The sequence below is a fragment of the Ischnura elegans genome, chromosome 8, assembly GCF_921293095.1.
Source record: "Ischnura elegans chromosome 8, ioIscEleg1.1, whole genome shotgun sequence".
In the NCBI taxonomy this organism is placed as follows: domain Eukaryota; kingdom Metazoa; phylum Arthropoda; class Insecta; order Odonata; family Coenagrionidae; genus Ischnura; species Ischnura elegans.
Genome location: NC_060253.1, coordinates 23123439 through 23136883, shown reverse-complemented (window position 1 = coordinate 23136883; position 13445 = coordinate 23123439).

The window sequence follows — 13445 nt, the reverse complement described above, 5'->3', positions numbered from 1 at the left end:
GAAAGTAATTTTAATGTATTTCACTCGTGAGCTGGTTTTTATATTCAAACGCATATTAATTAAGTCACGTTCAACTGAGAAACATCTTGCTGCGTGAATAAAATCCTTGAAAGAATGGTGATTCCAACCGAAACCCTCTTTTTCCCAGTAAATTAAAATTTCCTCTTCTTTAACGTCAATAGTAGAACCTGGAATAAGAAGAATAGAAATTAGGAAGAGAGAATCACAATTATGAGTACCAATTAGCCATTCTGTCCTTTTAACAACCATTTTTAGTGGTGCTATGCGGCAACCGACTACATAGAAGGTAGAAAGTGTTCCCCATATTACCTGAACGCGAAAAATGCATGATTTATGTGAAAACAACCACACAATAAAGTGTATACTTTACGGAACATTACTTGGATGTCTTTCAGTTTTCTAAATAATATAATGCTCACTGGATGACATTTATGAATCTTATAAGCACATACAATCTCTTAATGAGCCTTACTGAAATGATGAAAACATGTACCAAAGCTGTCATGATTACTTGTACCAAACTTATTTTCACTGACACCCATAAATATTAATACCCATAATCGCCTCCTTTTGAACTTCATGGCCAGCGTCAAAAATTGAACACAAGGGCGAAGCGATGAAGCTAATGACTGTGACACTGCGCACTCTTGTTATTTCCCGCCAATTCCATAGTTAACCTACCTTAAAATCTAATTTCCTTCGCTGCCATGGATTCGAGCAGGATGGATTCAATTGTTGGAGGCCTTTCGGCGTCATGACATCCTTGCGTATTTTATGCACCATTTTAAATGCTTCCTGATACCATAAGTAGATTAATTTAGGGATAGAATGCATTAGCATCATCTCCACACTTCAACGAGGAAGCTCAGATATATCGCGGCTAACCTTCATACCCATAAGTCAACATACCCAAGGATACATTCAATTGAATGTTCCAGTGGGGTTCCTAATATAAGAAAAGGAGCTGTCATGAATATTTCACAACATTTTCTCCTTTTGATAGTTTAAGACCAGTAATATTTATTCCGTGATTTAGTTTTTGGAAGTAGCATCATTTATGTCAAAATTAAATCATAGGCTCTTGTGACAACGATCCTTGACATTTAATGGGGAGTTCCGGGAAGATTTTCTCTCCGTGAGGTCATTTGTTTTACGCTTTTAAAAGAAATAATTAGTATTATGTGGCAGAATTATCTAATTCATTTTTCAAAGTTTTGGAGAGTAATTAAATATTTATCTTGTTTTTTCAAGACAATGTAACTTGTAATGTAAAATTGAAAGTTGTAGAATAAAGTCAAAATAAATAAAAAGTAGTAATTCGACAAATATAAAATTTTGAAAACTATTTTATCCAAATACTCAACGGTAATAATTATAAGTATCCTAAAATATCAAAGTACCAACTTTTTCCAGTTTTAACTGTTACATTGATGGGTTGTCGTGTCTGACGGAATCGCAATAGAATATTTTCTTCATTTTTCAATTTTTTGTGAAAACTGAAACCTTACCATCTGCCTGAAGTTTTTAGCAAAATATTTTGGAGATAATGGGAAGTAATTTTATAGGTATTCCTAGAGAGTCATTCCTAGAGAGTCATATTTCCTTTAAGATTTTAATCTGACACCTCGGCCGAATTGGAATAATCTTTTTTCCATGACCTCCACTTACTCAACAAAAATTGGCAAAATTTAACTGAAGTGTTTAAATGATGCAAGTGTCGTTTTTACCAACATTTTAGCGCTTGGAGGAAATATATGTATACAACAGCGGATAATATTATTGTGTTTGGAAAAATATCAACTATGGAATCTCACTATTAGCTAGTAATTATTTGGCTTTTTTGAGACACTCCCAGTCAAAAGGTATGCCCTCTTAATCTATTATATTAAATAAAATCCGAGGATTCATATGATATATTCTTTTACTGGCAAGGTTAACTTACCGTTTTCCAGGTTTATTACCACTCCTTTCAATGGAAATTGCCATATAGGCGTTCGTTGCTCAAGGGTTACACTCAGATAGTAATTAATTGTAATGCCACTCTTAAATTCAATTGTTAATGCTGGAGTCGATGACTGATTATTTTCCGTCCATGTAACACCATATATATTGGCCCTTCCATTATTTAGCTTGACAGCTTTAAAATCTGTGGATAGAAAGTGATAATGATGAAGCAATTGAGTACCTTAATCACGTTGAATATCTATTCAGCAAATGTCGTTATAATTATCAGCAATGAGTATACACATTCTGAAACTAATGCAATGTGGTTCTTCTCATTACTCAGTTATCTAATCCTACTTACTAAGCATTTAAAGTTACTATCGTTCACTTTTAAGGATTCTATGCAAAATCAAAATTATTGATGGTTGACAATTTGGAAACAGTTTTAATATTTTGATGTTTTAAAAATGTCCTGTTTTTCAAATTTTTGTTTTTAAATATGAATGTCCACCTTGAAAATCTCAGAATAATCTTATAAGTTTTTCTGATAGTATGTACTCCATTCCTCCGATATATCTAGTATGATAAAAGAGCTGATGGATTTTGTGATACAGGTGAGGGTTATTCCATAAGAACAGAAATTTGGGAAAAAGTACCCTCAAATGAGCAGATTTATAGTAAAATGGAAAATCACCTTTCTTTGATTCCAAATACCAATAGTATTATGTTATCAAGCTCTTCACAGATAATATTAAACAAATTTCTCTGCCGATTTTATGGGTGCAAAAATAATTAAATGGCACCATTCGATGCTGCGAAAGATTCTGATAAAGAACTCAAAGGAAGAGGTCACTCACACAAACTCCACATCAATTGCACTTCAACTCCCTCGATTGATGTCGGTCGATCCGGTCTCAAGGTCAATAAAGTGATCTGTGATGACTCTCTTCTATTTGCCGAAACTCCTTCCCCGTTGTGTGACCAATAACGAATGTATTTATACTTTGGATCTAATAGGAAAAGAGTCACTCGAAAGTTTTTCAAGAGACCGAGAGCTGAAAATGATTACAATTAGAGTAATTAACTTGTTGATGTGTACTCGGAAGAAAAGTAAAATCACATTTTGAGCTTTTTATTATTTCATCAAAGCATTTCTTGAAAAATTTCTTCATTTCAAAAATTTTTACCTAATACTTAAGCCATGGTCCAATATGATTAAAATTAAATGTTGATTATCATTAGTAGCCTAATGCAATGTAATATGAAGGATTATTTCAGATTCATGGCACCAAGCCCAATATGTTCACCACAATGTATCACTGTGAGGAATGGGTTGAGGGCTCAAGGGGAGCCCTTCAGGGATATAACACACCGGGGCAGGGAACCAAGCCATAGACTTATACGCCTGATCACCCAGGGAGGGGCTGGAGAGGAAGGAAAAAGGAAAGAGGCGCCGCCGCGATAAGAGCCCGTCGACACCTTTGGGGTGGGATAGGTTCGGAAGGGATGGGACGGGATAAAACACCTCAACGCTATAGAAGCGAAGAGGGCCCTACTAAATAGCGAAACCAGACAAAGCCATTAATGTGCCAGCAATTTTAGAGGATTATTCTGTGAGGAAGAAAAATCCATCGATCAAATCGCTGGATCATCGTGAGGAATGCAATATTATGAGATATTGTTTGACCAAATTGGGACGATTTTTATTTTCCTCAATGACCGCGAAAGTGTTATTATGAGAGGCCAGGTGTAGTGAATTAACGGTCTTCCAGAGGGTAAATGAGGGCTTTTGGTCGAGGCCGAAGAATTGTGCTGAAATTGTTCGGGCCGGAACAGCCTTACGTTTTCTCTATTTTTTAAAGTTGAATTTCCTTCCTTTCTTCTTTTTTTCCCGCCTTCCTTGGTATTCGTTTCTTTTGTCCCTCTTCGCCTTTAGATGGCTCTAGAAGCCCAAAAAACCCAGAATTCGGTCATGCCTTGCACCAGCGCAATTGTTCGCCTGTATTAAGGCGAAGAGGAAGGTTTTGTTTATTATCCTGCCGAAGCTAGGGCGAGGAACTACATGTCGACGGTAAGACTGACAACACACGGGGTGGAGAGTTTGGCGAAGGCAAAGGTAAGGCAGGATTCCCTTCCTTATTTTCTTTTCCACCCCTTCATGTCTTCCTTTATATTTTCATGCCTTTTTAATATATCCATATTTTGTTTCCTGTCCCTCATTCTTCCTTTTTCCTATTATTTTATTTCGTTGTAAACGTAAGGCTTTGTTCCGGCCCTGCATTACACTCGTTTAGGGCGGGACGCAACGGCCCCGTGACGCGACACATACAGTAGTCGCATGTTTTTGCAGGCTCCAAAAATAGGAGTCCCTACATTTAAAAATAGACATTCTTATGTATTGAGGAAAGGGGTATTCCTAGATTTCCTTTACCTATTTCTTTAGCATTTTATCGCGTTATATATAGACTTCCACTGTCATGAACTGCACCAGAGTGCCTCCAACTTTCAAATTAGAAAAATTATTACATTCAACTGCAGGAAACAATTTATCGACTACTCAAGCAATTTCGATGTGGCAATACAATACAGTAGTGGATACAGAAAAAACTCAAGGGGGGAAGGGCGCAAATGATATCTTGAGTTAATTTTACTTTTATTCCAATTATAAAAAATAAAGTCTAATGCAGAGTTAAGACAATTTTAATAAAATTTATTACACACATATAAGAGAGAATTCCATCTTATGATATAAAATGTTTTATAATTGTGGTTCTGTAATGTTTGGCAATACTGGCGGCCCCGCAATGGCAGGGGGCGCGCGCCTACTGCGCCCCCAATCTGTATCCGCCACTAATACAATATGTTGGGGGTAAGTTCTATTCGTTTGATTAGAATTGTAGAGTAGTGAGTGACCAAAATAGCTTGGGAAGAAAAAATATTAGACGTAAAAAGAAAAGGACGCCCACGCCTGAATTGACAAGGAGGGAGGCAGCAAACCTGTCTACTTTGATGGTTCAGAGCAAAGGTCTTTAACCCACGGTCCCCTGGCCGCATGCGACCGTCCGGCCAATTTCTTGCGTCCCCAAGAGGCTAAAGAAAATATTCTATTGCGCCACACAATATAAACTATAAATTGACAAACTCGTAAAAAATAAACATGTCCAAAATCGCATTAATCGATTGAACTTTCAATTTGCTCTTGAAATTAATTTGAAATTACTTAGAACACTTTGAAAGACATGTATTTTTTATTTGAATTATGTTATTTTAAGGTGACGTGGTGCATTAAGGCCCTCCGGACGATATGAAAGCGATTTTTGGCCCTTGAATTAAAGAAATTGAAGACCCCTGGTTTAGAATATGGAGGAAGAAGCCCACAAGAAAGAAGAAGATGATGTGTATTTGTTATTTACATAATATCATCTAAAATTCAAGAGTAGCAAGATATGTGCAAAAAATTGACCGGGATTCGAACCCAGATCCCTTGATTCGAATAGTCAAAGCGAATGATTTTTCCTCTCTGGATTTAACGCACAATTTGTGAATAACGGGTGACTCCGTAAAAGTTATCACCGCGGCAGGTCCCGGTATAGCTAAATTAAGTAGCAAGATACTTGACTTCTCTGTAACCTAACATTAGGGAAACCGAAAAACTTAAATTAGGAAGATATGCAGATTTTGAAAAGCATTTAATAAAAAGTAGCATAGGAATATAAATATTATCCAGTGCACGATCAAATTTTACTTTGCATAAAATAATGGTATACTATTTCAACGCGACATTTCTAATTGAATGTAAGTATCTCAAATGAAGGGGCTACTTACCTTTCGCTTTAAAATCTTCAGCGTTTTTTTCCGTAGTGCAGTCCCATAGAGCTTGCTCGCTGCTGTTTCCGGATTGATGACCATTCAACCGTAACATACCATAGTCTGAAGATGAGACACAACTTTAAAATTTGAAAAATGAAAATATGCCTATAATAAAGTATAACATAAATATTGGAAAAACCATTACTACGATATAATGTCATCTGTCTTTTTGCAAATATTATTATTATATATATTATTTTATGTATATTATTTATAAATTTTATATATATTATTTGCAATATTATTATGCGTTACAATAGATTTCAGATAAAATTGCATTAAATTGACTTTATTCAACCTGGAACCATTTGACTCCCCCATTAAAAGCCTTGGATGCCTAAATTCAGATAACTGATTTTTGGATTACATTATTTTGTTTATAGTAGCATTCGTTATTACAAATGAATACATCTCTTATCCAATAATGACCCCAAAAAGGACCAAGTCTCACATATTAAGGAATTTAATTGCAGTGGTTTAATGCCAAAATTAATTTATCTTTCTCTGTTTCGAATTTACTGTTCATATGCCGTGAGTGTACATATGCACCTGTTTGCTAACAACTATCGCGCTTCGCCGTGTCAAGCGCTCCATTTTTGCTAGCATTAAGTTCAACACCAATAGGGTAATTCCCTTCATCAAAATAAACGAAAGGCATTGATTGCGATTCGTTATCCACCATTAGCGTAATCATAATATACAAAGTATTTGATTTTAGAAACCCCAGTTTGGACGAATATTAATGGTCAATTTAACCTCAATTGAAAAAGACCACATTGGCGCCCATGCAATGCCACTCCACGTGACGTCACTGGAACATGGATGCTATACTACACACTGGAACACTGGAACATGGATGCTGGTCTCACACAGCAGCTGTCAGACGTCACGCGGACTTTTTCCAGCATGCACACCTAGCCGTCTCGATTTCGCGCGCTTGAAATTTTTCACTTTTCATTTCATCGTGAATAATAGATGTCGTCATTTAAAAATCTAAAAGCGTGAAATACGTACTCCAGGAGTACTAATCTGTTGATTTAGGCAATTAAAAAAATTGGAAACAAGCCTTTTGTAAAATTTACGTGCAATGAATAAAATATATGAAAAATAGCGACATATTAAAATTAAAATACATGTATATGCATACACTTACTTCCGAATCCAAATGAATTTATGATCCTCCAATATGAATTGTAGTCTCCTTTAATACACATTGAGACACTTTCTCTTCCAGATGCATAATATGGAAGCAAAGACAAATTTTTCCCACTCAAAATGTGTGGGGGACCATGCATCCCGTCATGCACAGTAACTGATGCCATGCCAATCTTCTTTAATGCATTCAGATCTGTAAATCAATAATCCAATGAATGGTTGCCGTAGCCATATTGTCCAGAAATATTTCATTCAAATAAAAGTCCCAGATAAAAAAAGGGAAACATATTTTCCAGTGCCTAACTTCACTATTACTTACCCTTAAAATATGCTGAATAACACATTGCAACAGATTTTATACGCATTTATTATTAATTTAGGATATTCAGGAGAGTGCTTAGTAGTTAGTGGTACAAGCCGAGAAACTCAAGGATATCGCTTTAAGTTTATTAGATATCGTAAGAAGGTTTTTAAAAGTTCCGTACAAAGATCAAGTTGATGATATTATATACCACTTAGCTTCTACCTAAAATCAATAACCCTTTAAAAATTGTGTGACGAATCCTTATCTTATCAAAATGGAATGATGATACCTCCATTTTGATGGGATCTGAGAAATTGCGCTTTCGGCCATTTCCGGAATGACTTCCGTATCGCTCTAGTTTCTCATTCAGAGGAAATCATGATAATTATTACTTCTTTGCTAGCTTCTTCCTCGTCTTATATATTCAGTTTGAAAAGTTTTTTGGGTATAATATCACTTTTGAAGTACCATATTCATACTTGCATTTCGCTAATTTCGCTTTTAAAATTTCCATACTAGAAACCTCCGACAAGTTTATTTCGTGATTGCAAAGTTTTCGACTTTCAGCCATAAGAAATCGAAATACTTCAACTGCAAATATATATCCTACAATGTCTATTCCATGCGTCAATCAATCATGCGAAGTTCCGGAATGAATGAGAGCTTCCGATTTTCCTAAGTTGATGCGGTCCAATACCCAAAATAAATATAATCCAAACCCAACAAGTTCCGAAAACTTATATGCTAAGTGGACACGAATGAGGTCAGTTCTTGTTTTATCGATTGACCAATTGAAAGCTTAATTTTGTACAAGAAGTGAACAGAAAAATTGATGTCAAGTATTAAAAGACGTAGCCAAAGTTTTCACCTTAAGAAACCTTTATACCTAGAACAACGTTTTTTTCATTACCTTTGTAGAAAATTTTACATGATGCATACATATTACGGTTATACAACCAAGTAAGGCGTGATGTCGTATAATACAATAAAGAAAATGTGATGAGTTACGATAAAATCAATAAAATAAATCCTGTCATTTTTGAGAAATAAAATGCAACTTAACACTTTACGTCAATTTCTGAAAAAGTATATGGTTAACGGATATTTAAAAATAAACTTTTGTTGCCAGGCACAAGAAACGTTTTTCCATTACATTTTTACTGGCATAAAATAATTTTCTATTTTAATTCAAAAATCAATATCAAATAATATTTCCTTCTTTCGCATGAGTATCCGGCTCCCTGCATTTCTATAAGGAGAGGTTTCCCCTCAATCAACGTCAAAATTTTAATACATAAAAAAATGATTTCATTGCTTTTATCACTGTCCTAAGAGTTACCTAATTTAGCCAAATTCAAGATATTTGGTGCTAGTAACATGGGCTGTGACTCACATCATCACACTTAATTCCTTCAAATGTAAACGACTCACCTTGTCCGTTGATAGTCAATAGAGCAGCCACCGCATAAATGCACGCCAAGACACACCTGGTCATGATATGATCGAAGAAATTCATTCTTGGTCCGTGTTTAGTTAATATGTTTCTCAGCTCGCAGATTTCTTGAGCTCAAGTCAATACTGCTTCTTCCTTTGGACATCCACGCCCGTAAATGAGCCGATATTCAATCTAATTCCGCCTATATATTGATAATGAACTGCATCCGTCGTTACTTTCCTGTCACATTTTAGCGAAAACAAGTTAATTTCGAGCTCTCAGGCTATTTCCTTCCTCGAGTGCAAATATATTAAAGCCGCTTATGTTATATATTTCAAAATCATCACACAACACATTTGAATGGAGTGGCAAAGATGGATAGGTATCGCAAGCCAGTAATGAATAAATAGATTAGGGATTAATCATTTTATTGTTATTAAATTATGTAAGCATTAATTATATTTTTTGCCATCAATTAGTATAAGAGCAATGTATGAATTTTTATATGTATTAAAATTTTTATGTTGACCGCGGGAAACCTCTAGTTATCGAAAAGTAGGAAGCCGGATATCCATGCGAAAGAAGGAAATATTGGTTGATATTCATTCTTTAAATGAAAAAGCAAAAATATTTTCTGCAAGTAAATAAGCATTTAAAAGAAAGTTTTGCAAAAAAATGCTTGACAACAATTTTTTATTAAATTTCCGTTTAGTAGGTGCTTTTTTCAGATATTAACGTAAAGGTTAAAATTACATTTTATTTCTCAAAAAGACGAATTTATTCTACTCATTCTATCGGAGCTCATTATCTTTTATACGAAATCTCACCTTAATTGGTTGAATACCCGTAATATGCATGCACCTATTACAATTCCGAGTTCACTCACCAAAAAAAAACTGAAAATCCAAAAAATAAATTCTACAAGTAAATATGTATTTAAATTCATATTTACTTGCAGAATTTTTTTATGCCTGGCAACAAAAGTATTATTAAAAATCGTTTTTTATACCTGGCAACAATTTTTTTTTAAATTTCCGTGTAATAGATCTTTTTTTTTTAGATGTTGACGTTCGGATTCAAATTGCATTTATTTCTCAAAAGACGGAATTTATTCTACTTCTTTTATCGGCGCTCATTATCTTTTATACGACATCACACCTTTATTGGTTGTATAACCGTAATATGCATGCACCTATTACAATTCCGAGTTCAGTCAGTTTATCAGGTGTCCAGATAATATGTTGGTTCTCATTACCATTGCATGTATGGCTTGATTTTTATAGCAATCTTCAGCAATATGATTGGCTAATGACCATTGTTTCGCTAACCATTCTTAGTCAAATTTCAATGATTTTTTGTTCATTCAAATATACTCGGTCTCCCTGATCTCCCTGATAAATGAGTAGTCCATTGAAACTTTTGCGATATTTAAAGATTGGATTTTTTGTTGATATCATTAGAACGCTTCATGCTAATTATTCGCTAGGAAAGTATTGCATAACATTTCATCGTGAAGTATTTTAACGAGTAGTCTAAATCCAGCACATCACATGAACCCAAACATGTAGAACTTCCACTATTTAAAATACCCATTCCTCACATGGTCAGCTGGGCCTTCGTAATTTCTCCTTTTTTCAAGTATTCTTCCAGTAGATTTGCAGCAAGTATTTTTTTTAGATCATCCTGGCCTGCTCCTGTTCGATTTATCCATTACTATCATTCTCTTCCTCCCTCTCCCTTGCTTTCCAAACATTCTTTCCTCTAACTCGGTGTTTATTATCCCTCAACTCTCAGTATTTGCTCAATCTGAACTTCCGCTCAACTAGAAAAAAAAACTCATCTGGAATCTTCATCTCTTCCTCTACCGGGCTCATCACTTCTACAAAGGTTCTATCAATAACGATCTAAGTGACATTGACCATTAGCCCATGCCTGAGGAACTGTGGGCATATGCACAGGGCCCAATTCCACTTCAACGGAGATATCTTCCAACAGCCCCATGAAACGGATAACAGTATTGGTCAAACGGTAGTTGATCACAATGGCCCTACAAAAGGGATTCCAATTGCTCCATGATTAGGAGGTAGGGGAGACGGGGCACAGTGGGACAGTTTTAGCATTTCATTTTTATTTCCTACAGAATTTTTGGTAATTGAAAAATTGTGGTACCATTGCTTGGAGAATAAATTCTAAAACTTATGAAAAAATCCGCAAGGAATACAATTAACTTAATATAGTTGAAATACTTGAGTTTCTTCTTTGATATGAAGTGTCCCCTACTGCCCCAGGATGGGGCAGAGGGGGACGGTGCACGGGGAATAGTGGGACAGGCTTGCATTAGTCAATGAAATACAAAATTTTGAATTTACTGAGGGTAAAAATGAATTTATTTACGTTAATAGGTGAAATATATGTGCCAGAAAACATATAAATCAAGAAAATAATTATTCTAGATACATGTGCGGATGAAAAATATTTAGCCATGTTATTATAAATTTTAAATCACTGCTCGCAATGTTTTTCATCAAAATTTAATTGTTTTAAAAGTTTAAGTAGTTTCAACTCTCCTTTATGTTAAATTTAGTTTCTTTATTCTAAAATTGTAGCAATTTCATCCATTTCCAATCCCATTTTGTAGTCCTTTCATAAAAAAATCTCAAAATTTCTTGATATTTTAATCTTTTATTTTTCAACATTTTCTCATAAGCAGGCTGTTTTTTTCGCCCTTTCCTTTGATGATATTAATTTTCCAGTCTCTTTTTAACTAGTGCATCCGTTGGGGTCTCCTGTCTTTTCTTCTTTCTAGTATTTTTAGATATTAGCCTGATAGACTTTGGACGTATTCCCTCAAGGGCGGCCACTTTGCCTTCGAAAACGAAGTTTCACCCCGGGATGTCCTGGGCTTCCAAGATTCTCCTCGGGATCTAAATAAAATTATAAGGGTGCTACAAACTGATCTTCGACATTGGCCAGCTTGTGTAAGGTGCTTGTCATTAAAAATACTTGGGTTACTAGGGCATACCCCGGTTGAACTAAACGTAGAAATAATATTATTAAATTAAAATTCTTTTTTATATACTGTACCCACTAGCTCTGCCAAGTTTCAAATTGTTATTTTCTCTCCTGAGTGGTTTCTGGGACATTCGCAGTCATTTTAATATTATTTCAAAGGGTCATATACAATCTAATGGTTGCGGTATATGACTCCAGTGAGGTGGCAAAGTAAACATTACCACCCCATTCATTTTTACTAACTCAATAGCATCAACAGAAATATGCGATTCATGGTTGTGTAAAATTAGCAATGTAGTATTATTTTAGAACATCTTGCATGACCGATGAAATACTTTAAAACCAGTAAAAAATAAATTGATTGTCGTCCTTTTAGATGGGTTTGCGCCACCTAATGATCTCATAAGTTAAGCAGTATTTTTGGGAGGAATTTCACTCTAGATAACACAAAAAATGGAGGGATTGTAATAACCTTAGCATTTATAATATAGCACATTGTCATCCAGCAGCCGCTTTCAAATGATGTAACTTCACCTACTTGTTTTTCACCTTTGGGGGCAATCATTTTTCCTTGGAGTTGAGCGGTAGTGGAACCACTTTCATCATGATTTTATACACTTCCAACGGAAAATACGTGTTTCACATAAAGACCTGATAGATCGGAAAAAAATGCACTCACAATCGTCCTGTAGGACCATCGCCCAGTCGCCCATGGCTCTTGCCAGTGAGGTTTCGTCTAGTTTCCAAAGGCTAATCTAAGGATTCCGCTTCATAAGACCATAAAACAAATAATCATCAGCGGTTTCTTTCTGATCGCAGGATGGCGGGTATTTCTTTCCATTTCTCTGAGCAAACTCATACGCTAACTTTTTCGTGTGCAGGGGAGAAGGTCTGTGGTGCAGTTGTGCTGCAGTTGTTATTCACAGTTTCCTATGGTGGTAAATAATTTTATAAGCTATGAATATAAAAAATTCAATTTATAAATAATTTAAATTAAATAGATAATACGTAACAAAACTCTTGCCTCAAATTTCTCTTTAAAAATCAATATTAAATTGCCTGATATTCTTCCTTTCACGAATATTACTGAATGTTCCCTGAGCATGCCTATAGAAAGGAGAAGTATCGCAGCAACTAATATTTAAGCGACCCTCTTCTCACTACCTAAAGCTCGCTTATGGCCAAGGCTGAACTTCTCCATATTAAGATCACATCTATATAACGGTGGGATTCAAGAAATGTAGACAAATTGTCGCATACGATCGGGGATCACAATAATTATTCACTTCGGCTTTACTTTTCTTACGTGCATTGCTGTTGCTATTCTGTACTTTTTTCGTCACATTATTGCATTGAAATATACTGCTTCAAATCCTTAGGCATAAATATGGAGCCAAAACGCTATAAAGTCACCATGAAATGAAATTAGAGTGCATTTAGGTTACGGAGATTGATAATTCAAAGCACCAGTTGCCGTCCAGCAGTGCCCCAATCCGAGTTGTCACACTGTGGCCCAATTTGAGGTGTCCCAATGTGCTCCGCATGTTTTGAAGCCTTATTTTTGTCAGCAAAAATTTAAAACATGTTACTTTCGGGAAATATGTTTTTAAAAATATTAAACAGTCTCTAAACAATGTATTCGACTAGTCATTTTTTATGAAGCTAATAATAATTAGGAAAATTGCATAAATATTCACAACATGA